Below are 25,717 nucleotides of genomic sequence, written 5' to 3'. Positions count from 1 at the left end.
ATATAGATTACCACTGGCATGTTTAGAGTCACTGCCAGAAACAATTAAAAACTTGGAGTCTCTGGGAATTATCAGGCCCATTCATAGCACATCCAACACTCCTATTTTGGGTGTGTTAAAGCCAAATGGTCAATGGCATCTGTGTGCAGATTTGAGAGAATTAAATAAAAGAGTGCCAGTGTCCAGATGGCCACTGCCATTCATTGATCAAGGCCTTGCTCAGGTGCATGGCTCAAAGGTATTTACGACATTAGATCTCACATCTGGATATTGGTGTGGGCCATTGGCAGAGGATATTCAGAATTTGTTTTCATTTTCATTTGATAAGACGCAATACGCATGGGTTAGAACACCATTCGGGTACGTCAATAGTAGGTGTGAATTTGGCATATTTTTGAGAAAGGCTATTCCTGATGCAGCGGAAAGAGTAACTATAGTTTATGTGGATGATGTCCTGATAAAACTGAAAGCTTAAAAAGCCATTTTGATGGAATTAGACATGTTCTTGGCCAATTGCAAAAGGCGGGTGCCAAAGTATCTTTACAGAAAGCACAATGTTGCAAGAAAAAGGTGAATTTTCTAGGCCATGAAGTGACTGGACATGGAATAAATCCACAAAAGAAAAAGGTGGAGGCCATACAGAAATTAAAAGACCCTAGAAATGTGAAAGGTTTAAAAAGTTTATTAGGAATGACGTGATATAACAGGAAATGTATTGAAAATTATGCTGAAATTACTCAACCATTGACTAAACTACTGAAGTTGAATATACCCTGGAAATGGGAAAAAGAGCAATCTGAGGCAGTGGCTAAATTAAAGGAATGTCTTATAAAGGCACCATGTTTAGCATACTCTATAAAGAACAGGGATTTCTTTATAGAAATAGGTTTCTCTGAACATTGTATGTCAGCAGTGTTATCTCAAAGGCATTTTCTCAAGTTGAAATTAAATTCAGTGAATCTGAAACGGCCCTTTTGACCATTGTGCAGGTATTACAGCATTTCCGCCCCATTGTTCCGGGATGAAAAGGTAATCATTGAAACAAATCATCAACCATTGCAATTTTTAGAGAGTAAAAGGATTAGGTCAGGCAACCTAGCACAGTCCAGAATTACTTCATGGACACTGGCATTGCAAGGCTTTCCTGTAGAAGTGAGATATGCCCAAAATAAAAAGAGCCCAGTTGCTCCCCACACAAGGCTTTTGATGAAAAGACTTGCAAGGGTTTGCCAACTGTATATGTTGACGGTTGTGCCTTTCACATTGAAAATGACATTAATAAACAATTGGTATCAGGAATAGGAAATGTCTGGTTGAAATGTGAAGACATTCCCAGCATAGGGATGAGAATTGGGGCTAGTAGTAGTCAGTTAGCGTAATTGGCAGCCATTTATAAAGCAATTACTACTGCCGTTGATAATACATTTAGTGAAATTGCCCTGGTGACTGATTCTGATTATGCACAAAATAGCGTTGTGGAATATTTGCCTGGCTGGAAAGCAAGCGGCATGATTACGTACAATAAAAAGCCCCTCAAACATGGACAAATTACACAGGCCATAGACATATCGGGGTCAGAGAATGATTTAACAATATATTAGAGGAACATTTGTGGACATTTAAAAACTCCCGGAGAAGATAAGGAGGGAAATGATAAATCAGATCATTTAGCCAAAATTGGGGCTGTGATGGGAGAGTTACTTATTGAACACTTAATTGGTGAAATACAGATTGATGCAGTTACACGCTCTAAGGCTCCAAAAGAGGTAGAACAACCAATAGTGCAATGGAGTTATGCTACACCAGATCAAGATCTGATTAAGGCACAAAAGGATGATCCAATTTTGGGAATCTATTATAATCATTTGATAGACCCCGAACAAAATCCTTTAACTGAAAATGATTGTGCAGGAAAAGAAGAGTTGATGGTGCTATTAAACAATAAAAAATGAATCAGATTACAGGATGGACTCATGATTAGAGAATCCATAACAAGACAAATACAATGGGTGGTACCCCTTTCATTCAGAGGGCTAATTCTACACCATGCATATGATGCAAAAACTGCAGGACACAGTGTTCACAAAAGACATTAGAGATACTGAAAGATTATGCTTACTGGCCAAATATGTCCCAACACGTAGAATTCTATACTAGGGGTTGTCTAGTATGTGCCCAATTTAAACCCGCTTCACCAATGCATAGAGCTCCACTGATGAAAAGAGGATTAACTCTTCCATGGTCCGATTTGCAAATAGACTATGTAGGGCCTGTAAAAAGGTTGAGCAGGTGAAACCGTTATATTTTGAGCGTGGTTTGTTTGATGTCAAAATGGATAGAGTGTATTCCTGCACCAGATTGTAGTGCACAAACAGCAGCCACATTACTAGTAAATCATACATTTTCAAGATTTGGGTTACCACAAAGAATAGAATCAGAAAGAGGAAGTCATTTTACAAGCGCTTTAATGAGTAAAGTGTGGCAGATACTGGGGGTGAAAAGAAAACTGCACATTGCATACAGACCCGCTTCTTCTGGGTGTATTAAACGTTGCCAGAGGTCTGTTGTGGACATATTAAAGAAGTTTGTAGCAGAGGCAGGTTCCAGCTGGGATTTATGATTACCCTAGTTTTGATGGCAATCAGATCAACACCTGCCAAAGCAACAGGTATCAGCCCTCATGAGTTATTGACAGGTAGGAAAATGGTATTGCTACAACATTTGTTATACAGGACACGTGAACAGACACTTGTAAGCGCATCTAAAGTTCACGAATATATGGAAGAACTGAGGAAACATTTACAACATGCATTTTCTTTTGTACAGCGGAATTTGGAAAGGGCTGCTGACAGTGCAAAGTCATATTATAATAAAAAGACATCTGTGAAAGAGTATAATGTAGGGGGTCAGGTATATAAATTTCATTTTGGAAAAGGTAAACAGAAAAATTCTAAATTTCTGGTGGCCTGGCAGGGGCCTTTTCAAATTGTAGATAAGGGGCCTCATTCGAAGTTTGGAGGTAATCATGGCGCTATTAGTGCCATGACTACCTCCAATACCAGTACCGAGTCCGCCCTCGTTTAATGGTGACTTACCGGTCAATTCCGACCTTTGCGGGACTGGTATTAGCTCTAAGGTCCCTTAACGGGTCCCATCCTTAACGCCTAGTAATACCAGGCGTTAAGGATGGGACCCACTAAGGGAACTTGGAATACGGGTCAAAGGGATTACCGGCACTGGTGTCCTTACCGGTGCCCGGTATCCCTTTGCACCCAACTCGTAATGAGGCCCAAGTTGTCTCCAGTGGTATACAAAATATTGAAGACAGAGGGTGAAACGTTAATAGAGCAGTATCTTCATGTTAACCAAATTAAGCCCTGTCATCCCAAACATGAAATCAGGATACTTGAGCAAGTAGAAACAGCTTAACTATCCTGGAAACATGCACGGGAAGACACATAGTACCCCACATCCCAAAAAATAAATAAATAAATACAAATAAATAAATAATAGGGGACTGAAACAGATTGAAGTATTTTAATACAATGTTCAAATATATTTAATGTATAATGATGTTTTGTGTATATGTTTGTTTCTCTCTAACATGTGCTTAATTTCAGAAACCAGAAGAAAAAGGATGAGATGTTGTGGACTATATATATATTTTATTTTTGGTAAAAAGGGTGAAATTGGTATTGTGCTATGTACTTAATCTGTCTCTTTTCTGTTTAATTTAGAACGACTAACTATATTTTGAGGTCGCAGGTCGCAGGACTGGAGGACACGAGAGATGATGGAGTCCTGGAGTCCATGGGATGAAGATCAGGTAATGGCCCTGGACCGAAATATGGAGGTGAAGACAAAGTAACCGGGACGCCAAAAGAGATGACTTCGCTGGAAAACCATCCAAGAGTGACAGAATGAAAGAATTGCACCGAATGAACCAAATGATAAAAGCCAATGATCAGGACATCTTGACTCTGCGGCGTTATGAGTGGAGAAGATCATCCCCTATGTGACTGGAAATATGGGCAAGGGAGTCCCACAACTTTATTATTGTATTTAATTATTTTAATTAATTGATTTAGCCTAACCCTGACTTTAGTTTCTGCATATAGGCTATGAATAAAATACAATAACTGCAGATCTATGTCCCACTGTAAACGCTTGGTCCACAGCAATTCCTGTGATACTAGGTTAAAGGCTTTGCTGTAGTCCACCAGGCAACAATATAGATGTGGGCATGCCCTGTGCTTTGCTTCAGCCATTAAGGACTGTATTGTGCATATAGTATCCAATTTATAATGATCCTTCCTGAATCCAGTTTGAAAGGTCTTCAACAAACCATGTTCATGCACCCACTCATTTAACCTCTTCAGCAAAACTATGGAAAAAAATGGCTTGAATCCATCATAGTGAGGAGTCTATAGTTAAGGGCATCATCGCTGGGTCCCTTCTTATGTACTGGCACTAGTATAGCTCTCCAGCTGTCTGGAAGATCTCCAGTATGCTCAATATGTCTAATTTCCCCAGTACAGCTGCACAGAATTCTGGGCTTTTCTTGCTATGCTGTCTGGGCCAGGGGCACATGATGACCGGAGTTTTCAATGTATGAATTCTATGTTCTCCCCCTCAAAGTTAGAGGAAAATGTGTGCTTTCCTGTATATAACTACACACATTTTTTTGCACTTTTCTATACTCTGCATACAATTGTTTCACATGTGCGACCCCTTTAGATTCCGAAACAGCATTCACCACAGCAGAGGATGACGCAGCAAGGTAGTCCCTAAAGCAAGAACAACATTTCTTTCTGTTGTTTGTCTTTAATATTCGAAATACAATTAACCAGTTAGTGTTATTCAGGGAATACCTATGCTGGGACAACCAATTTTTGTAGTGGGTCATTAGTTGGATAGTTTTTAATTTTTGTTTGTTTGATGTCAGCCAACCAGATTTTCTGAGCTCTGCCTTATCCACCCTAAGGCGCTTCTTACTTAACATATTGGCAGGGTGGAATCTGGCATGGTTTGCCTTATTATGCCCATGGTTATACTTTTGTCTCTGGGCATCAATAGCCCCTGCCGTTCTATTGACCATCCACTCGATGTTCCAATCATGAGAGGCCAACAAGAATTCGAGGTGATCTTTATTATTTACAATCTTGTTACTGATGTCAATCGTCTTTTTGGGAGACCACATGATGACATTTTTTGTGTTGTTAAATGTATTTATTTTTGTTTTTATTTATTTTGTATTGATGGTTGGCATTAAAAAAAAAACAACTTTGACCAGTTGCAATCGTTGTCTTCAGCATGCACTATGCGTACAATACAAATATTAACAAAGAAAGTTTTAAAATCATTAAACGTTCTATGAAGGTTGCAGGCTTTCAATTCGTTAAATGTAAGAACAATAGGCATTCAACTAGTCATATACTTGCATGTCATTTGAGTGGTCCAAGAAAGAATGGCATGGTCACTGAGCCCATTGGGCCTCATTACGACCCAGGCGTTAAGGGTTAACGCCGTCGTTAACCCTTAACGCCTATTCTGATTTTAACGGCTGCTTCTAGCAGCCGTTAAAATCCATGGCGCTAACCTGCCATGATGCTAATTACGCCACCGTAATTTACGGTGGTGTAATTAGCGCCTTCCCCACTCCCATTATGCCCTATGGGGCAAAAATGGGAATGGGGCAGGGAAAATGGGAAATGGGGATTTACCGCCCCACTCACCTTGGAATGGGGCGGTAAATCCGCCATCCACCATGGTGTAAACGTAGTTTACACCATGGTGGTAAAGTTGGCGCAATTAGCGCCTGGGTTATAATGACCCCCATTGTGTGTTATGCTTAAAGGGCCACATTTAACATTGAATTTCCAATTTGCCATCACATAATCTAGATGTGATTTAAAGTGGCCATTAGTCCAAGTGGAGTTGAGCTCAGAGGTCACAACGTTTTTCTGGTTAGGCAAATTAGATCATTTTCATTCCAAATTTTCGACCAGCCACAATCAGAAGCTCCCTTTCTACAACATTTGTGCGACTGCTAGGATTCCGCATCTATATCTGAATACAAATTGATGGTTCCAATTGTTCAATTTATATCACCAGCAATCAACACATTACTAATCGGGAATTTGCTATATCACCCCAATAAAATGTTGGTTTAGTAGTGACCTTGCCATCAGGGGATCATACACATTGAACAACAATGTCCTTTCATTCGTCCTAGGAATAGACAGAGATGCCAACATGATGGAGGGAGAGACAAATTCCAGATAAATATGCTCTAAGGTGTTCTTTCCACGGGCACCTATTGCAAGGCATCCACTGGGACATCCCCTAAGAGGGCAAGCAGCTGGACAGGAAAGCACATTATAACCATCAATACTAACATTTTCTGTAAGCCATGTTTCCTGTAATAGGAAGATGGCAGATGCCATTGGACAGAGTGGTCCATCTTTTTGTCTCAATAATGTGTTATGACCTCTAGTGTTCCATGACAGCCAAGTTAGTACAGAAGACAAAACTTTTTGTCAAAACATACTTGACTATAGTGCTTTGGAAATCCATTTCTTAGACAGATTTTTTTCTGCACCATTCAAGACTGGATTTGTATTAAATGCGAATAAAGATTTGCATTCCAATCCATGCCTTGCAGCGTTTTGTGGCCTTTGTGTTTCTCCCTTTAAAAGCAAGGCCTCTAGATGTTTCAGGAGTTCCACCATCCAAGGGGACCATATTCGATAATCACCCAATTTGTATGGCTATCATACTTTGGCAAATCAATCAGGGTGATATCAGACAAATTGATCATGTTTAGTTGGTTTATCTGAGAGGAGATCTCCATCCTGATCTTCAAGTTTAGGAAAGGGCTATGATCAGTTGGAGAGATTTCCTCTATCTTCGCCCTATTTCCAAATGTATTGATATTTTCCTCCATTAAGTTTCCCTCTGGGTGCTTCTTTTATCTCCTATTGTATCCTAGGCCGAATAGCCAAGGGCTTCGGAATGCCTTGGCCCCCTTCAACAGTAGATGGTTCTAGAACAACGTTCCAGCTTACATTTCTTTTTCCCCCCTGTATTGTTTTTTTTGTGTCAAAAGCAGCTCTGGTTGGCCGAGTGCATGGCTTCAGTAACATGTGGGGCTAAATGCGTAAACCAGTGCTCAAGTGGGCCCCTTTGTAATTGGGCTCTCCTAATCGATCCGTCAGCCAATGCATGTATCACAGTTATCTTAGGTGGCATATCGGGCTTTTGGGGTTTGCAATGACAAGCCTATTCTGGTGAAACATTACTATCATTCTTTGTAGGCTTATCAGTCTTTTCCATTGTACTCTGCAATTTACCTTTGCCCTTTTTCCCTTTTCGGGCTGAACCAAAAGACAGATATGTCTTCCTTTTTGAGATAATAGAAGTGGCAGGAATCATAATTAACTCATAGTCCCTATCCACATCCTCAAGCGCGTGTACAGTGATACAGTCAGCCTCCTATTGGTCAAGCTGGTCATTATGTCTTTTCTTATGTTGATTTGGAGATGTGCACTCTTCAATTTCATGATGTGCAGGGATTTCCTTTTTTTCCCTGATATTGGGGGGTTCCCTTTTGCATGTATGCAAAACATTCCAAAATTAAATCAAATACCATCGGGATAGTCTGTTTGGAGTCTTTACTGCTGGGTAATAGAGGAGCATAGGATCATCAAGGCTTCTATGCTAGAGGCAATAGTATTTAATCTTGATGTCATTTCAGTTTTATCCTCGACACTGCGATTGCCACAAACACTGATATATTCCATCTCACTTACACTATCCCAATTACTAGTTGTGGTTTCCAAGGTATCAGAAGATGAAGCATTTTTTCTCAAATCCAGTGAAGCCAAACGATTTGTCCCAATTTGCTTAGCCGAATCGACCGCAGGTGCTTCAAGTTGTTCCCCTGCCCCCATTCAATCAGGGCGAAGGCCGAAGCTCAACTTCAAAATTATTGTCAATGTTGGGCAAAAAGCACTCTGTCTGTATGGGTTGACCAATGCATTGCCCAATGGGTTTTCCACTACTGCAGATGGTTGCACTGCATTTAAAAAGGCTTTTATTGGAGGTTGTGTTTCAGCAGTTTTGTCTGGCCTTCCTTTTTTCTAATTTTTATTTTTGCCTCCAAACTTCTGGGTCGTTTAGTGGCGCGAATGGAGACACTTTGTAGACCATATTTTCTGGAAGCATCATGCTTCATTTTCGTGGGGGCAAGCGTGCAAGGCGTTACACAGTGAACATGTTCTTCATAGAACTTACAGGTGTAAACAGGGTTAAGCCACTATCATTCGAGTACTCCCAGCAGCTCGGTATAGAAATACTTCCCCCAGAAGTAGAGCTATAGCTATTTGAGCTCTTGCCTTTTCATGAGCCAAGTGTCTTTCACAATATGCTCAGCTGCCGCTCTCGCCTCTCACCAAGCACCTTACATATTTGCTTACACTGATGCTATTTAGGAGTGCGGGAGCTAATTAACACGTTCCCCTCTGAAGTTAGTGTCTAATCACCTGGATGACAGACCAGACAAATACCAATTATTGTCAGGCAGTAATGTCTATGGGAAAAACCATGCCAATTCATCAATAGTGGATATTTCTGATCAATAGAGTAAAGTTCAAAGGGGCCTCCCCAATCAAGGGAGGGCCCTACAGTCACTGTGTACATTGAAACAGTAGTCCTGGAGGAAGCAGTGTTTACTTTGCCTCATTTACACTGCTGTTCTCCCTGCTACCTTGCCCACCACAGTGCCTGGAGTCTTATCCTTTTTAGTCTCTGTGTCTCTAAATGACTCTTGCTACCGTAGGGTTGACTGAAGTGACCCCTTCCACCACAAACCATGGACACATCTAGGCCAGAGGAAGAAAGGAAAGAGGCAGCAACAACCGAGCCAAGCAGCGCTGTAAACCAGAGGAAAGGACTTTACTACATCACAGACGCTGTGCGCTACAGTACATGAAACGTCAAGCCTCCACAGTCTCCTTCAATCACCAAAACTGGCTGCTTCCGACAATCTACCCGACACAGACTTTTTCCCCCAAGTTTTGTGTCTAACCAGGAGATTAGACACTAACGTCGGAGGGGAAAGCACTCTATGACATGAACAATCTGGGCTGAAATCCACTGATTTGCCAGTAAGCTACATGTCAGGCAATGTGTGCATGTACAGTGTCAATACATGTGTACACAAAATAGTAGCTGAGTAAAAGTTTTGAAGAAACGATCCTGTTCTCCTAAAAATCACTATATTTAGATGAAACAATGGTTGAAATTGGCGGAAAAACATGCACAACACAATTGAGAAATGAACAAAATATCAAAACCGTGTGCAATATTAATGAAACAAAATAATGTTGACAGAAATATTGAAGATTATACCACACTGTTGAACTATTAACGGGTCTCATTACAAGTTTGGTGGTGCAGAACAAATAGGCAGTACTTCCATTACTCTCACTTTTTTCAGTGGTAACTGAATTACTGCCACTTCTACCACAAAACTAAATTGTGAGTTTGATTTTGACGTTGGCTTTCAAGTGGACCATAGACCACCAAAATAATTCTGGAAATAAATCTTCCACTTTAACATCAAAACCGGCTGAAGTACGGTAGAAGAAAAACTTATAATGAAACACAACGTGCTGTGGAGCCTACCTATAGCTTAGATTACACCACAAGGCAAAAGAGAGGAAAGAAGTAACTTGTTACTAAAAGTGTAAGCAATAGGTATCTCGTAAAAAACAATTTTAAACTCCTAAACAGCTATTTGAATGCTTTGCAAAATGTTATGTATTAAACAGTTCTATTAAAATAATGAGCACACCATCATCCACGTAAGTACAAAATGTCTGCTGCAAAGGTAAGTTAATTTGGAAAAATTATTTAAAATGTACTCAAGATATCAGCAGGATGTCAGTGGAAAGTTGGTGGGGAATAGGTGTAATGATTATTAACTACCAACATATAGCCCCCATATAAAATGCTGAAAACACCCCCTCGTCAGCTCTTACTCTCTACGCTTAGAGTCTAGCCCTAGGATTTTCTACAATGCCTCAGGGTCAGGCTTTAGATTACAGAAAAGTCACATGGAGCTGAATGGTAGCGGGAGACAAATTTGATTTAACATTTTCACGTAGCAGGGTATGGCTCCACTCTTTCACTGGTTTCTTCAATGTGGTAATAAAATGTGTAGCAAGACTTAGCATGGCAGTAGATAATCTTCTTATGGGGGAACGGCCAACTGGCTCAAGAGGCTTTGCCCAAGTTCTCCCCTGCCCCATTTTCATGGACTCTACCCTCTCCAATACAATTGAAAATTGACCCTCCCAGTTGCTCCAGTACTCTGAAACTCCAGCACTCTAACATTGTATCTGGTGTTATATCCTTCAATCTCTGGGGTACACAGGGTCGCAAATAAACATCCACTGCCATCGCTGCCATGGTAAATACATAGACGTCAGTGTTATGGTACTTTGACTAACAGATTGCAGGAGCTAAAGCAAGAGCTACAGTATTAGGCTAACTTGCACTTCTTCCCAACCTGTACGCCTCACAAAACACAGGGATCGTCCTGGAATTGGTGGATCATTGTGAGAGCACTCACATGACTGTAGCACAGTGTTAGGGATCTTGATGGATGACAGGGAAGCAAGTACTCTCTGACAGGGGGGGACCACAGTGCATACCTTTGTTTGGTCCAGCGGCTTATCTTGAATTTACGGAGCTCAACGGCAGAAATCATCTCTCACTCAATATCTCAATCGAATCCAGCAGCGGGTGCTTATGACTGTTCACCTTCAACAACGTTCAGAACAACTCCACTACAGGCAGCACCCTTGCCCGTAGCAGACTTATGCCACAAGACGGCCTTAGGCCGAATGTATTCAACGCAACTGCCCTGACAGGTGGGGCTACGACAGTAGCACAAAAAGGACACAGACTTGAACAGGGCTCCACAATACGCAGCACCCTTCCACGCAGAGGGATTATGCTGCAAGGGTGGCCTCAGGCAGATTTTCATCATCACTATGGCACTGACAGGTGGGTCTATGGCAGTAGCACGAAAAGGACAGAGGCTCCGGGCTCCACAACAGGCAGAACCCTTCCCCACAGCGGGCTTACATTCAAAGGCATATGTCATTTGTGTAGGTTGGAAGATATAATGCTAAACAATTTTTAGGTGCAAGTGCATTTTTTGGGCAGGGAGAGATAATGCCAAAGCATTCTTTGTCATATGTTCATTGTGTAGGTCTAGGAGGGAGAACGGCAAATCATTCTATGTCATGTGACATTTCTTGGTGGGAAGAGCAAATAGCAAAGCATTCTCTTTCACAGCTTCGTTTAATAGGTGGTTGAGAAGGCATGCTGAAGAATTCTTTGGCACATGTCATTTTAAAGGTGGAGGAGAGTATGTCAAAATATTCTTCCGCATACATCGTTTGTAAGGTGCGATAAGAGCATGCCAAACTGATATTAGTCACACATTCTTTTTAAAGTTGGAGGAGAGCAAACAAAAATATTCTTAGGCACAGGTAAGTTTTAGAGGTGCGAAGAGAGCATGCCAAACCATTCTCCGTCACATATTTAACTTTATAGACACAGGAGAGAGAATGCCAAAGCATTTTTAGTCATGTTTTTCAATTTAAAGTTGGAAAAGAGAGCACTGCAAAGCATTCTTAGGCACACATCATATTTGTAGGTGGTCAGAGAGTGTGACAAAGCATTCTTAGTTGAAAATGAATTTTATTGTCAGAGGACAGCACATGGAAACCTAATATTAGGCACATATCATTTTTGACTGTTGGAAGAGAGCACACCAATGCATTCTCGGTCACACATTGATTTTAAAGCAGAAAAGAAAGAAAACACAAACATTCTTATTCATTCATATACATCATTCCTAGGCACATGTGATTTACAAATTAAATAAATACATACAATAGGTGGAGGAGAGTACTCCCAATCATTCCTAGGTGCATTTAATTTGTGTAGGTAGGAAAAGAGCATACCAAGGCATTATTAGTTATATATGCAATAGGCAAAGGAGAGAGCACACAAAAGCATTTCTATGCACACATCAGATTTGCATATGTGAAGACAGAGCAAAAACAAATATTTGTAGTCCCTTGTCATTTTATAGGCAGATGAGAGCATGCCGAACATGTGTAGTCACACATCATATATATAGGTCGTAAGAGAGAAAAGAACACAACACATTTCTGAGCCACACCTCAGGCAGTGAAGAGCATGCCAAAACACACTCAGCCACATATAATTGTTGTAGGTCAGAAAAGAGCAGGTCAAATCATTCTATTCACATGGTCACTATGAAGGTGGTAGGAAGATAATGCCAAATCATTCTTCTGCACACACCATTTTGTAGGTTGGAAAAGAGAACAACACGCCATTCTTTGTCACACATTCTTGTTAAATGTTGTGGAAAGGATGCAAAGGTGTGTTTAGGTTCATGTCACCTTTATGGGTGGGAAGGGAACATTCTAAGCCACGTGTTCATTTGTATAGGCGTAGGAGAAAGCATGCCAAATCATTCTTAGTCACAAGTTTTTTAAAGCAGAGTAGCACATCTAAGCATTCTTGGGCATCTGCCATTGGAAAGTGGAAATGCCAAAACATTCTTTGTCACACATTATTTTTATAGGAGATGGAGAGTGCAAGCGAAAGCCAAAGCTTTGTTATGCACACATTATTTTTGTAAGTAAGAAGAGCGCCCTTCAAAGCATTCTTAGTCACACATCATTGGAGTAGTAGAAGAGAGCATGTTAAAGCATTCCCTGTCACATGTTACATTTGATAGGAAAACGAGAGATCATCATGAAGCTTTTTTAGTCAAATGTTTTGGGTAGAGGAGAAAGCTCTGCAAAGCATTCTTAAGCATACATCATTTTTTGTAGGTTGGAAAAGAGCACACACAAGCATACTTAGTCACACATTGTTATTATTGTCAGAGGAGAGAACATGCCAAGGTTATTTTTTGTATGTGGGAAGAGAGCACTGTAACACATTCTTGGTCACACATTAATTTTAAATGTAGCGCGCAAGCCAAAGCATTCTTAGTCACACTATAATTGTATGGGTGGAGGAGAGAGTACAGCTAAGCACTCTTATATACACATTGGGTATGTTGGTGGGAAGGGAGGACATTTCAAAGAATGTTTAAACTTGTAATTTTATTGGCAGAGAAGAGAATGCAAAAACATTCTAAGGAACATATCATTTGTGCAGGTGGGAAGAGAAAACATCAAAGTATTCTTAGTCACACATTCATTTGTTTAGGTTTAGGAGAGCACACGCCAAATCATTCTTAGCCAAAGTGAATTGTATAGGTTGAGGAGAGTGCATGCCAAAGCAATCTTAGACAGATACAAACATTGTAAGGCATAAATAATTTCCATGCGGGAAACCATTTTTAGTTGCTCATTAATTTTATAGGCATGCAAACAATTTCTTAGTCACATTTTCATTTTATAGGTCGAGGAGAACAGGGTGAAGCATTGTTCATCACACACCTTTTTTCTTGGTGGGACGGGAGGATGTCAAAGTATTCCCAGTCACACGTGTGTTTTATAGTTGGAAGAGAGATGATGCAAAAATTATTCTTAGGCATATGTCATTTTAAAGGTGGAGGAGAGCATAACGCACTATTTTAGTTGCACATCATTTCTGTGGTTGGTAGAGAGCATGCCAAATCATTCTTAGTCACATGTTAATTTGTATAGGCAGAAGATAACCATACCAATGTATTACCAGTCACATTTACAATGTATAAGCTGAAGTGACAGGACGGCAAAACATTTTTAGGCATACATCTGCCCATATGTTTTTTTAGATGTGAAGTGAGAGACTGCCAAAGAATTCTTAATGAAATGTCATTTTTTTGCAGAAAGAGCACACATCATGTTTGTAAGGCACACATACCTTCAGTCAAAAGAGAGCACACATAAGCATTCTTAGTAAGACACCATTTTAAAGTCAGAAGAGAGCACCCAAAAAAAGCTTAGGCGCATTCAAATTTGTAGGCCAGAAGAGAGCATATCAACACATTCTTTGTCTCAAATAATGTTTGTAGGCGAGAAGACAGTATGCCACAACATTATTAGTCACAGGTTCATTTAAGGTGAAGGAGAGCACACCATTATATTCTTAGGCACATGTCATTTTTGCAAGAGGGTACACAACTGCATTCTTAGCAACATGTTTATTTTTTAGGCACACGAAACAGCATTACAAAGCATACTTAGACACCTGTTCATCTTATATGTGGAGAAGTGAAAATGACAGAGCATTAATAGTCATATATTTGTGTTGTGGGTGGCAAGCAAGCACAGCAAAGAATTTTTACAAACAGTTAATTTTATATTCATAGGAGAGAGCATGCCAACACATTTTTAGACACTCATAATTTCTGTCTTTCGGAAGAGAGAAAACCAATACCTTTTTAGCCCCATGTTATCTTTTCTTTTTGGAGGAGAAATCAGGATGAAAAAGTCCTAGTCACTCTTACATTTTAAGGTGAGGTAGAGAACGCACCAGTGCATTCTTATCCATATCAGTTTTTCAGTTGGGCAGAGAGAAGAATCCAATGCATTCCTAGTCACAAGTCATTTCAGAACCAATTGGAGCATGCCAACACATTCCTAGACACACATCATTTATTGTAGTTTGGAATAGATCAGTACAAAGCATTGTTTGTCATATGTAATTTTATAAACAGAGGAGAGCATCCCAAAACCGTTTAGGTGATCGTCATTTCTGTAGGTCAGAAGGGAGCATGCCAAAACATTCTTATTCACATGCTCATTGAAAGAGGGAGTATGTCAAAGGCGTAGGCACACATCATTTTTGTAAGTAGAAAGTGAGCATGCTAAAGCATTGTTAGACACATGCTCGTTTTATAGGTGAAGGAGAGAGCATAACAAACAGTCTTAGGCACAAATCATTTTTGTAGTTGGGAAGAGATCACACCAAGCATGCTTAGCCAGATGTGCATTTTAAAGGTGGGGGACAGAGTATGGGAAAGTGTTCTTAGGCACACGTGATTTTTGTTGTTGGGAAGAGAGGATGCCAAATCATTCACAGGCAACCATTATTTTAATATGTGGGAACAGAGCAAGGCAGAGGAGTCTTAGTCAAATGCTAATTTTATAGGCATTACAGAGTAAATATCATAACATTCTTGGCCAATGTCCATTTATAGGTGGAGGAGAGTCTACCAAATTATTATTACATACATTTTGTTTAGGTGGGAAGAGATAACACCAACCACATCAGTTTCAAAGGCAGTGGAGAAAGCTGGCCAAATAATTCTTAGAGTACATACAATGTAAAGGCATCAGAGAGAGCACAACAAAACATTTGTAGGCACACATACGTTTTGAAGATGGGAGTGAGAACATGCCAAAGCATTCTTAGGGACACACCGTTTTTGTAGGTCACAAGAGAGCATAACAAAACATAATTTTTCACATGTTCATTTTCTAGATGATGTGAGAGCACAGCAAAGGATTATCAATCCATTCCAGGTACATTATTTTTGGCATAGAAGAGATCAGCTCAAAACACTCTAACTCACACTTACCTTCCAAAAGTGGAGTTGATAGAATTGAAAAACATTCTCACGCACATATTTTTCATTTATGTAAATCAGAAGAGATTCCACAGAAGCATTCCCAGTCAAGCGGAGGAGAACATGCCAAAGCATTATTAGGGAAATGCATTTTTTGTAGGTTGAAAGGGAGCATGTCAAAGCATGCTTATGCACGTGTCATTTTTTGTAGTTTGGGTGAGGGAACAACAATGCATTCGTAGGAACACGTTCCTTTTAATAGGTTTGATTGATTAATAATTATAATTCAACTATACACAAGTGTTTCAAGGCGCAACCCGACAGGGATGGGGGAAAACAGGGGAGAACTTGACAAATTATCTACTAGGCTTAGTATCATTTAACCTGTGCAAGTGCGCAGACAAGAAGTGCAGGGTAGGGGAAGGGGAGAAGTGCACTCAGTGGAACGGTGCCCTGGGTTAAGTGCAGGAAGGCAGGGCCTCTAAGTGGAACATGCCAAGGAAGTGCAAGGAAGGCCAGGTGGCAGTGCAGGATGGCCCAAAGGCAAGTGCTAGGGATTGGGCATGGGGGCAGTTGTCTTATATGACTCTGAGGAGCACCAGGCATCCAGTCAATGTAATAGCAGGAGGAAGGGAAGGATATCAGAGGGAAGACAGAGAGACAAGGAAGGTGGGAAAAGGATAGCATGGCAGAGGCAGAGAAAAGGAAGTGGAGAAAAGGAAGGTCTTGAGGAACTTCTGGAACTTAAGGAGGTCCAGCTCAAGGTGGAGAGTGGCAGGAAGGCCATTCCAAAGGGAGTCACCGGCAGAGGAAAGCGATCTACCACCCAGTCTCTGCTTTGAGTAGAGACTCACCCGTAGAGAATTGGAGGTAGGTGAGCAGAAGGCTCTGGAAGGAAGGTACTTAAGAAGAGAGCATTGGAGAGCATGCAGGCACCAGCCCCAGAAGGCCTTCTGGACAATTCAGGTCTTGAACTTGATCCATGCAGCCACCTGGAGCCAGTGTAGGGATTTCAGAGCTGGAGAGATGAGTTCTCTGTGCTTGAGGCCAAGGATAAGTCTCACGGTCCTGTTTTGGATGAGTTGCAGAGGGTAGAATTATGTAGTTATAGACAGAGGCTGTTGCAATAGTCAAGCCTAGAGATAACCAGGTCTCAGAAGACAGTGAGCCTCTGGTGGAAGGTGAGAAAAGGTAGAATACCTCTGAGGAGGTATAGTTGGAAATGGGAACTTTCTAGTGTTGTCCGTAATGTGTGGAGAAGGAGAGAGTGGAGTCGGAGATGACCCCAAGGTTTTTTGCCTCACAAGAGGGTGAGGGTGTAGGGTCAAGGGAGGCCGGCTAGAGTGAAATGGGAAAAGCAGGAGTAAGGTTTCCCAATGAGAAGGATCTCTGTCTTACTGGCATTATGACAGAGATCATTAGAGGCACACCATGCCAGAATAGCGGAAAGACAGTCAGGGATGAGCATGGAGGAGGAGGAGGCAGAGGGTAGTCTGAAAGAGAGCTGTGTATCATCTGCATAACACTGAAAGTTAGAGGAAAATGTTGCGATCAGTCGGGCCAAGGGAGCCAGATAGACATTGAAAAACCATGGCAAGAAGATAGATCCCTGGGGAACACCACATGTAGAGAGTGTGATGGAGGAGAGGAAAGTACCCAAGGACAACCTGGGAAGGTCTGTCCAAGAGAAAAGAGGATAGCCATGCCAGAGCCTGATCCCTGATGACCTCGGTTTCTCGGAGACTGGTGATCCGGGTGTTGTGGTTCAACATGCAAAAGGCAAAAGAAAGGTCAAGTAGGATGAAGACAGAGGCGAATTGCAGTCAAAAATAAAGAGCAAGTCTTCACATATTTTCAGGAGAGCAGTTTCTGTGCCTCTGGCTGCACTGTAGCCAGACTGATGGTCATGGAGAGAACCAACATATTCAGCGCAGAGGGTTAGTTAGGAGATAGCCAATTTCTCCAGGAGTTTACCGAGGAAAGGAGTAATAGAAATTGGGCGATAGTTTGGAGGGGTCAGCAGAAGACTTTTTGAGCCGGGAGTGCACAAGAGAGTGCTTGAGAGGAGAGGGGAAACTCCAGTGTCAAAGGAGCGGTTGCAGAGATTGGCCAAGGCTAGAGCAAGAGAGTCAATGTTGTCCTTAATGGTTCTGGAGGGGCAGGGAGACACCTGCTTCATGAGACTTTCATAGACCAGACTTGTCTGGAAACCTCATCAGGTGTGACAGGAGGGAGGTAGGAAAGGAGGAGTAGTGAAGGGGTGGCCAAGGAAGGCCTGATAGAGGCAAAGGGAGGGAAGGTAGCAGATGAGAGTGAGTACAGGATGTCCTGAGTTTTTGTGGTGAAATGAGAGGCCAGGGCCGAGCAGAGAGCATGGGTGGGTGTGGTAGATGAAGATACTGCAGTAGGATTGGCCAGCTCCTTGCACATCTTGTTAGATGCCACGGAAATGCTGGCTTGAAAGTAGACTATTTCATTTAGAGAGGATAGATTGTCTATATTGCCTTTTAAGTAGGCGACATGTCAGTTTGCCAGAGGGTGAACCTGAAGCTCTCCATTTCCATTCAGCTGCTCTGCACTTGCTTTTCAGGGCGGCCAGGTCGGAGTCGTACCAAGAATAGCACATTTTGCAGGCTTCAGGCGCATCTTCATGACAGGGGCAAGGCTGTCAAGAGTGTTAGAGATCGAACGGTGAAAGATGTAAAGGGCTGTGCCAAGATGGGAATCAGCTGCAGGAGTAGGTGGAGGAGAGTAGGTGGAGGCAAAGGCTGCCACTGATACTCTCTTCATGGGTTGGATGAGCGTGAAGGAGGGTGGCAGTGCTGGGTGGGTCATTGCCAGAGGAACCGAATGCTTGAATTGAGAAGAGAGAAGAAAATGATCAGTTGAAGAGAGAGGAGCAGTGAGAAGGTTAGAGAGAGGGATGTCAGAGGTGATGAAAGCATTCAATGTTTCTCCGATGGTGGAGAGAGCACACCAAACCATTCTCAATCACACTTACATCCATTTAGACAGAGGCAAGAGCACAATATTGCGTTCTTTGGGACGGGACGATAGTTCAGGGGCAACACTTTTGTCTTTGAAGAAAGACAACGCATATCAACACAGGTTTGAATTCCGGGCTTGTGCTAATAAACTGGTCCCAAGTATTAAGCATGTTATAAAACAAAAATTATAATTATAATTCTTAGGCACACATCTGTTTTGCACATCGCTGTTCCAGATTTTTATCTGCAGACGTGTTGAAGACATGTTGAAATTCATTTCATTTAAAATAAGGACTCAAAGAACCACAAGGCTTTGTGTTATTGTGAGTGTGACTATTTAAGAGGACTCGAGTGCAGACCACACGCGCGCACAAGCGAAGTCCCGTGAAGTCCCGCTTTGCCCGCTATTCTCTGCTTGCTGTTCCAGATTTTTATCTGAAGACGTGTTGAAATTCATTTAATTTAAAATAAGGACTCAAAGAACCACATGGTGAAGCATATAGAACTATCACCTCATACCCACTGTTAATACGTATTACACGTATATTAATTCTGTATCCTCTTTTATCTAGGCTTTGTGTTATTGTGGTCGTGACTATTTAAGAGGACTCACGCGCACCGGTGAAGTCCCGTGAAGTCCCGCTTTGCCGCTTCGCCGCAGCGTCGCGAGTAAAGCGAGGTACTTGGACTGAACGCCGTTTGTGCTCGCCTTATATGCTTATCTACAGGTGGGGATTTTAGAGTGCTTTAGCATTCGTATTAGTTGTTGGTTATTGAAAACATACTACTTTTGGATTCTCACTCCTTAGATCCTTTAAGGTATAAATGATGCGAAACCTGTATATTTTGCGAACTGGAATGCCTTCTTTAAAGTGTATAGACCTGAATTTAAGTGATAAACAAAGTAAGGCAGTGCCATGTGTTTCAACCCCGCGACCAGTAGGAGGGGATTCGAACACAGGTTCGAAAATAAAAAAGAGAGTTATCCATCATCCAACAAATACAAGGAAAAACATTCCAAGTGCATGGCATGCACTTTTTTTTATCCTGATTGTGTATTTAAAAATCAGACTCAAGTCAGCACTCGGTCTCCTCCTAAAACAACCAGTAACAATCAGGCTGCGCATTGCTCTACCTCATATGTCTCCTTATCAGACAGTACAGTTCTAAGGGGAGACGCCATGGCTCAAATATCCAAGGCCAATCATTGCATATCGTCAGCAAAAATTTCTGAGGATGTAGCTGTGATTGACCTCCCTTCCCCAGGTTCCAACTTTACGCTTCAAGAATCATTTGGCAGTCTATCATTTTCGCCTAAGCTGTTTTCTAATGGAGGGTGCACTCAATCTAATATAACGTCATCTTTCTTGGTTCCTACTCCTCGAAAATGCTCTCTACTAGAAAAGTGTCAACCTCTTCAAAATATGCCGAAAGTGGTCAAATTGACTTTAGAAGCCATGAATTTGACCATGCAAACGATCACCCAATTGTTTAACACACTGAACACTAAATTGGATGTACAAAGTGCACAGCTAATATCTGTTTTGGCTTGGCAGGCAAAACAAGCGATACTCTGGGCCCAAAAGCGAACTACTATAATTGATCCCATTCTGCCTCTGATGGTACTAATTGATAAATGTCTATCACTGATAAAGTTTGGAACTGTTGCAACCTCAACATCAGCCATGGCATTTAATACATCTTTCTCAAGTTCGCTGCAAAAACTGATGGATAAGTTGGATTTCCACGTAAATTTGGTGAGTCAAATGTCACCTATCACCGTAGACAACTCTGGAATACTGTGTTCCCTTTCTTATATTGGCCAAATTATCAGAGAAAAAATCTTGATAATGAAAATTGTGCGACTGGCCCTCCGATTGCGACTGTTAATGTCCCAGCTCAGGAGCCGTACACGATTTTCAATAAAAACCCGCCTCCACTGAAAAAAAAACTGACTCCAGCTGTTGGAAAAAAATCCAAAAATGTTAAAAGTACTACAATAGGCACCTCGGCGAGTTCGAAGCATTTTATTAATATGCATACTCTTCCCAGTAATCACAGCCAGCTGGCTTCCTCAGCGATAACAAAAAAGTACATGCAATTGAGCCAAGTTCGTAAATCAAAGCTTGCCATCTCAAGTAATAATCCAACATCCATAGTGCCCTATGCTCCACTGGATAACTTAGTTCAAGCGGTCCAGAATCACGACAATCAGAAAGCTAGGTCGGAAGCCCTGCATTCCACTCAGGCGATTGGTGCTAATTCAGAGCACGCTTCCTTGAAAAGCACTGATACACTGACTTCCAAGGAGAAAAAAGTAAGCCAAGTTTTGCTTCCCAAGTCTAGTTCACCCTCTGAAAATGAACAGGCTGCTCTTGCTATTCGAAGACAAGAAATTCTAAAAGAAGTTGATTACTATATGAGCAGATTTTCGTCCATACCGACACTCCAAGCTCCTTTGCTTGGGCCAGTGAATCCTAATACTGAAATAAATCAGCATTTTACATCCAAGCCCACGGTCACATTCAAGTGTAACAAAAACACGGAAGTCGAACTTTCTGCTCCTTCCTCGACAATGCACGATGCAGAAATAGCAAAATTGTTGCAATCACTGCATCCATTGCTAAACAAACCTGTTCCCTCTGTTGTGCCAACCCCTCCTACTAAAAACCCTTCTGTAAAGTCAATACTGAAAACAAAAGTGCGAAAGGAGCATAACATTGCTTTAGTATTGGGATGTCGTCCACCGCCGCATCCGCAATATGTTCTTAATCGGCATAGCATCTTAGAATGGTTTTCAGACATCCTGTCACTGCAGGATATCGGGTCTGCAGATATTGCCCAGGTAGCGTTTTTTACTGACAACTCTGTGAGTACGGCATGTCTGTGGCTCACGTCTCGAGTCGTCAGGAATCTCATTTGGGAGGCTAAAGATCAGCTCCTAGTCTTGCGCTTTATCCTATTATTGGGACCAACAAGCACCCCAAATGGACTCCCAAAGGCAGATGCTTGTATTGAATCAGCTACAAAAGAGCTTAGCCATGCTCTTGTGATTCCCGAAATTAACTCAGTAGTTGAAGTGTCCTCCAAATGCTGTTGTAATTCTGATTCCAGAAGTTAACTACAGCACAAGGTTGATAATGAACGTCTTATAACGCTTGCATCTTGGAATACTCTGGGTTTTTGTCATTTGCTTAATAACAAGCAAGACACGCTTAATAACCTCAATGTGATTTTATTACAGGAAACTTGGCTAACGACTGTACCTTCTTGGGATAACCTTGCGCTTCATTTTTTGCCAGCATTGAAGGGAGACAAAGGTCGGCATATGTCAGGTCTCCTGACTGGTTCCAAATTGAGTTAAAAAACTAGCATAATTTTTACTTATGTTCAAAATTCCTTTGCCCAATTAACTGTTATCTCAATTGAAGCAATCTTGTACGCCATAGTGAACTTATACTGGAATCCCAAAGGCATTGAAAATCAGAGGTTTTTAGTTGATCTTTCTACTATGCTGGATTACATTGTACTTGTGCTGAGAATTCAACACACAATTGTGGGTGGCGATCTTAATCTTCATTGTCTTACTCAAAGAAATGCGATAGAAGACTCGAGACGTACAATGTGGGAACAACTTATGTTTGCGAGAGGTTTTTGTATGTTAAATGGGAGCAGACTGACTTTAAACACACTTGGCAACAGGGCACTATTGATTATATTTATGTGGACGACAAATGATTTTCTAAAATCAAATCTTTCCACATAGAATCAAAACTAAACAGTGATCATCAAATGCTTATTGTAGAATGGTTGGTCACTGTGGCCCCGATCAATCCGTGTCCAATAGTTACCACAGGTATATTGTCTGTTTCCAACCAGTTAAATCGTATACAATGGAATGAAACAAACCTGAATGATTTTGATAAATCTTTGCAAGTTGCCTTTTGTCACTCTCGAGAAAACATATCATCTACTGACACTCCCTATTATGATTTTATGCAACGCTTTGTGGACAAAAAGGCACGTATGTCTCAGACTTTTAGAGGTACCCATATGTTTGATATGGAAACAAAAAATAGGAAAGCTGAATTTCGCTTCCAAAAACGGGAAGCCATGAAGTTACCTTTGAGTGTCAAATTCAAAGCCCTAATTAAAGTCAAAACCTCATATAGAAATTGGCGGCGATGTCATCGTAGTAAATTATTTCAACAGGATGGTGAGCTAATGCTACAAGTTTCTCGTGAACAGAATACAGCTAAAATCTGGAAAGTATTGAATAATGCCCTATCTCCTGCGCAGACTATGTCTAAAATTCACAGTGTTCCAGAAGCGAGCTGGATTAGTTATTTTTCTAAAATCTATGCGCTTCACCCCCACCTTAAGTTTAGACTCTAGAACGATCTCTCACACCCCGTTTCATATTACTATATCAAAGTCTGACATATTGTATTTCATCAACAAAATAAGTCAGTCAAGAGCTCCGGGCCCTGATGGCCTGTCTAATAAAATCTTTAAACAACATCCTGAAATTTGGTCATCAATTCTCTACCAAATTTTTGAACATATTAACATCACGCAAAATATACCTGCTTCTGGGAAACACTCCTTAATTGTTCCCATTCATAAAAAAGGCGATCAATGTCTCCCAGAGAATTATAGGCCTATTGCCTTATTAGATTCACCTGGGAAACTCTATAGTTGCATTATTTTAAAAGAACTGGATATGTGGACCAGAAAAGAGTGCAAAAGAGATCTGTTTCAAACTGGCTTTGTTGCCGGATTAGGGACCTCTGTGAATACAATCACTTTAAACATGCTAAAGTCTAAATATGCTGAACTCAATCAACCGATCTACATGGCATTTGTGGATTTCCGCATAGCGTTTGACTCGGTTGATCGAATGTTACTATTTCATAAATTACAAAACTATGGTTGTCCATTTTTCCCTACTAACTGTGATTAAAACACTGCACACAAACACTAGCATGCAAGTTAGACTTTCACTTGATGGCTTATTATCTGCAAATATTGAGACCCTGAGGGGGTTAAAGCAAGGGTGCATTTTAGGATCAACATTGTTTAACCTCTTTCTGTTGGATATAGGAGTTTCTTTTGGAGATATAGACTCTGATTCACCAAAGTTGGGACTACAAAAGATCATATGGCTTTTATATGCCGATGATCTTGTATTACTCTTCCAAACCCCTAAAGGCTTGCAAGGTCTGCTAAACAAATTGGACGAGTACGTCTGCAACAACAATTTGACCATCAATGTGGCTAAGATGCAAATAGTAATTTGTCAACGAACGACGAAAACAAAAATGGTAAACTACCAGTGGAGTCTGCAGACTACGCCATTACCGGTTGTTTCCAACTATAAATACCTAAGGCTTCCCTTCTCAGGCTCTGTGAAAAATCAGATCTATGATGACACTCTGAAGGCCAAAATTACGAATTTAATATACCAAGCAAGGGTAATTTTACATAAGTATGGCAAATTTACTTCAACTCATGTTGTTACCTTCTTTAATCAGAAAGCAGCACCTATTGTCAAGCCGCCGTCTCCCGGTGGCCGCTGGCGGCTATGGAACGCTTGGCGTTGGCAGCGCCATTAGATTGTTCCAGGTTTGTTTCTCACTTCCTGGTCCACCGGTCTAGTCTTTTTGCTTCTTAGCGCCAATTCAGTATTTAGCCCCGCCCATCTCTGGGTTCGGCGCGTTGCAACTTGGTCACTTTCACTTTGTTGCTGTGCTCCTGTGTTTTTTCTCCTTGCGCTTTCTCTGCCTGCCTTGCCTCGCTGCCTGCTCCCTCTCCTGCTACCCAAGCATCTCACTTATCGGGTCCTTTCTTTGCCTCTTCCGCTTTCCTTTTTTCGCTTTTCCCATCGCTGTTTCGCTCTCCTTTCGTTCCCGCTCTGTGGTCTTCCTTCCTGGTTCTCTTCCTTTCCGCTCCGGCAGTCTGTCGTCTGCCTCCCTTTGTGCTCTGCATTTACCTGGCCTGATTGCTGGACTCCGCTCCTTCTCCACGCCCGTTTCCATCCCGGGCGTCGGCTCCAGTATAGCCTCCACCCTTGAGCCTCAAGCCCAGGACCTTTCATCTCTGCTACTACCTTCGGAACCTACACTGCGCGCTGCGGATCTCCTTCCATCCAGTTCTGGACTAGTAGAACCACCCGGAAGTCTGCTACCACTGCCACTACTGAGAGGTTTTTTTAAGCGGATGCTTTTTTCCTATTTGGTCTCCGTGGTAAGGGAGTCCACTGCTTCCCTGTTTAACAGGGAATCAGGGTGGCTTCTTACCGAGGACGACCCTTTCTCTTCTCAAAGAAGAAATCAAAGAAGAAGCTCAGCCGGCGAAAGGTCTTCTCAAAGGATTCAGGTGAGGAGGATGGGGAGTTGAACATTGATCTTGTCGAAAACCCTCCTGTAACAGCAGTGTATGACAGTTTGCAACGCCACAAGGACATATCAATGGCTACTACTGAACAGGCTCAGGAGCTTCTTACAGCTGTGCATAACATCACACAGGAATTACAGGCTGTCAAGGCCGAAAATACGGACCTTAGGCAAAGGGTCAACCGCTTTGAACAGTCCCGTAGTGACCGTCCTCTCATGCCCTTATCCTGTGGCAAATTCGATGGTTCACCAAATAAATTCAAGGAATTTTTGGAAGCTTGCGTTATCCACTACACCTTCAGACCCCAGACCTATGCCTCAGATCAAGCCCGCATAGGTTTTCTGGTCTCCAATTTAACGGGCAATGCCCTATCTTGGGCAAATCCTCTAGTAACTAGTGCTAATCCTTTACTGCAAGATTATCCCGGGTTTACAGCCCAATTCAAATTGGCTTTCGAAAGGCAAGAGACTGCCGTAGTAGCCAGTGAAAAATTGTTGGACATCTGCCAGGGTACTTCTGACCTTTTGTCATACATATTCTGCTTTAAGCGGGTGGCTGCAGATGCAGGTTGGCAGGAGAACGCCCAATATACCATCTTTCGCCGGGGCCTGAGGGAAGAACTCAAAGATGAATTGGCAATCTTTGGTCTACAGTTATCCAGCTTGATTTCCACATCTTAGAAAGTCGTTCAGAACGTCGAAGACATCATGGGTTCCCC

General features: G+C 41.7%; 1 long non-coding RNA gene across 1 annotated transcript in view; it reads left to right on the top strand.

The window, feature by feature from the left end:
• LOC138481721 (uncharacterized) overlaps positions 1 to 5,274 on the top strand; it is a 101,501-nt gene extending 96,227 nt beyond the window's left edge. Inside the window, exon 3 of the long non-coding RNA XR_011274356.1 lies at positions 3,738 to 5,274. This is a non-coding gene — a long non-coding RNA (uncharacterized lncRNA). The remainder of the gene's footprint in view (positions 1 to 3,737) is intronic.
• The last annotated feature ends 20,443 nt before the right edge of the window (positions 5,275 to 25,717 follow it).

The sequence above is a fragment of the Ambystoma mexicanum genome, chromosome 5p (genome assembly GCF_040938575.1).
Source record: "Ambystoma mexicanum isolate Mex_15411 chromosome 5p, UKY_AmexF1_1, whole genome shotgun sequence".
NCBI classification, from domain to species: domain Eukaryota; kingdom Metazoa; phylum Chordata; class Amphibia; order Caudata; family Ambystomatidae; genus Ambystoma; species Ambystoma mexicanum.
Note: the sequence above shows the minus strand (reverse complement) of the source record. Positions and strands in the feature narration are given on the sequence as shown.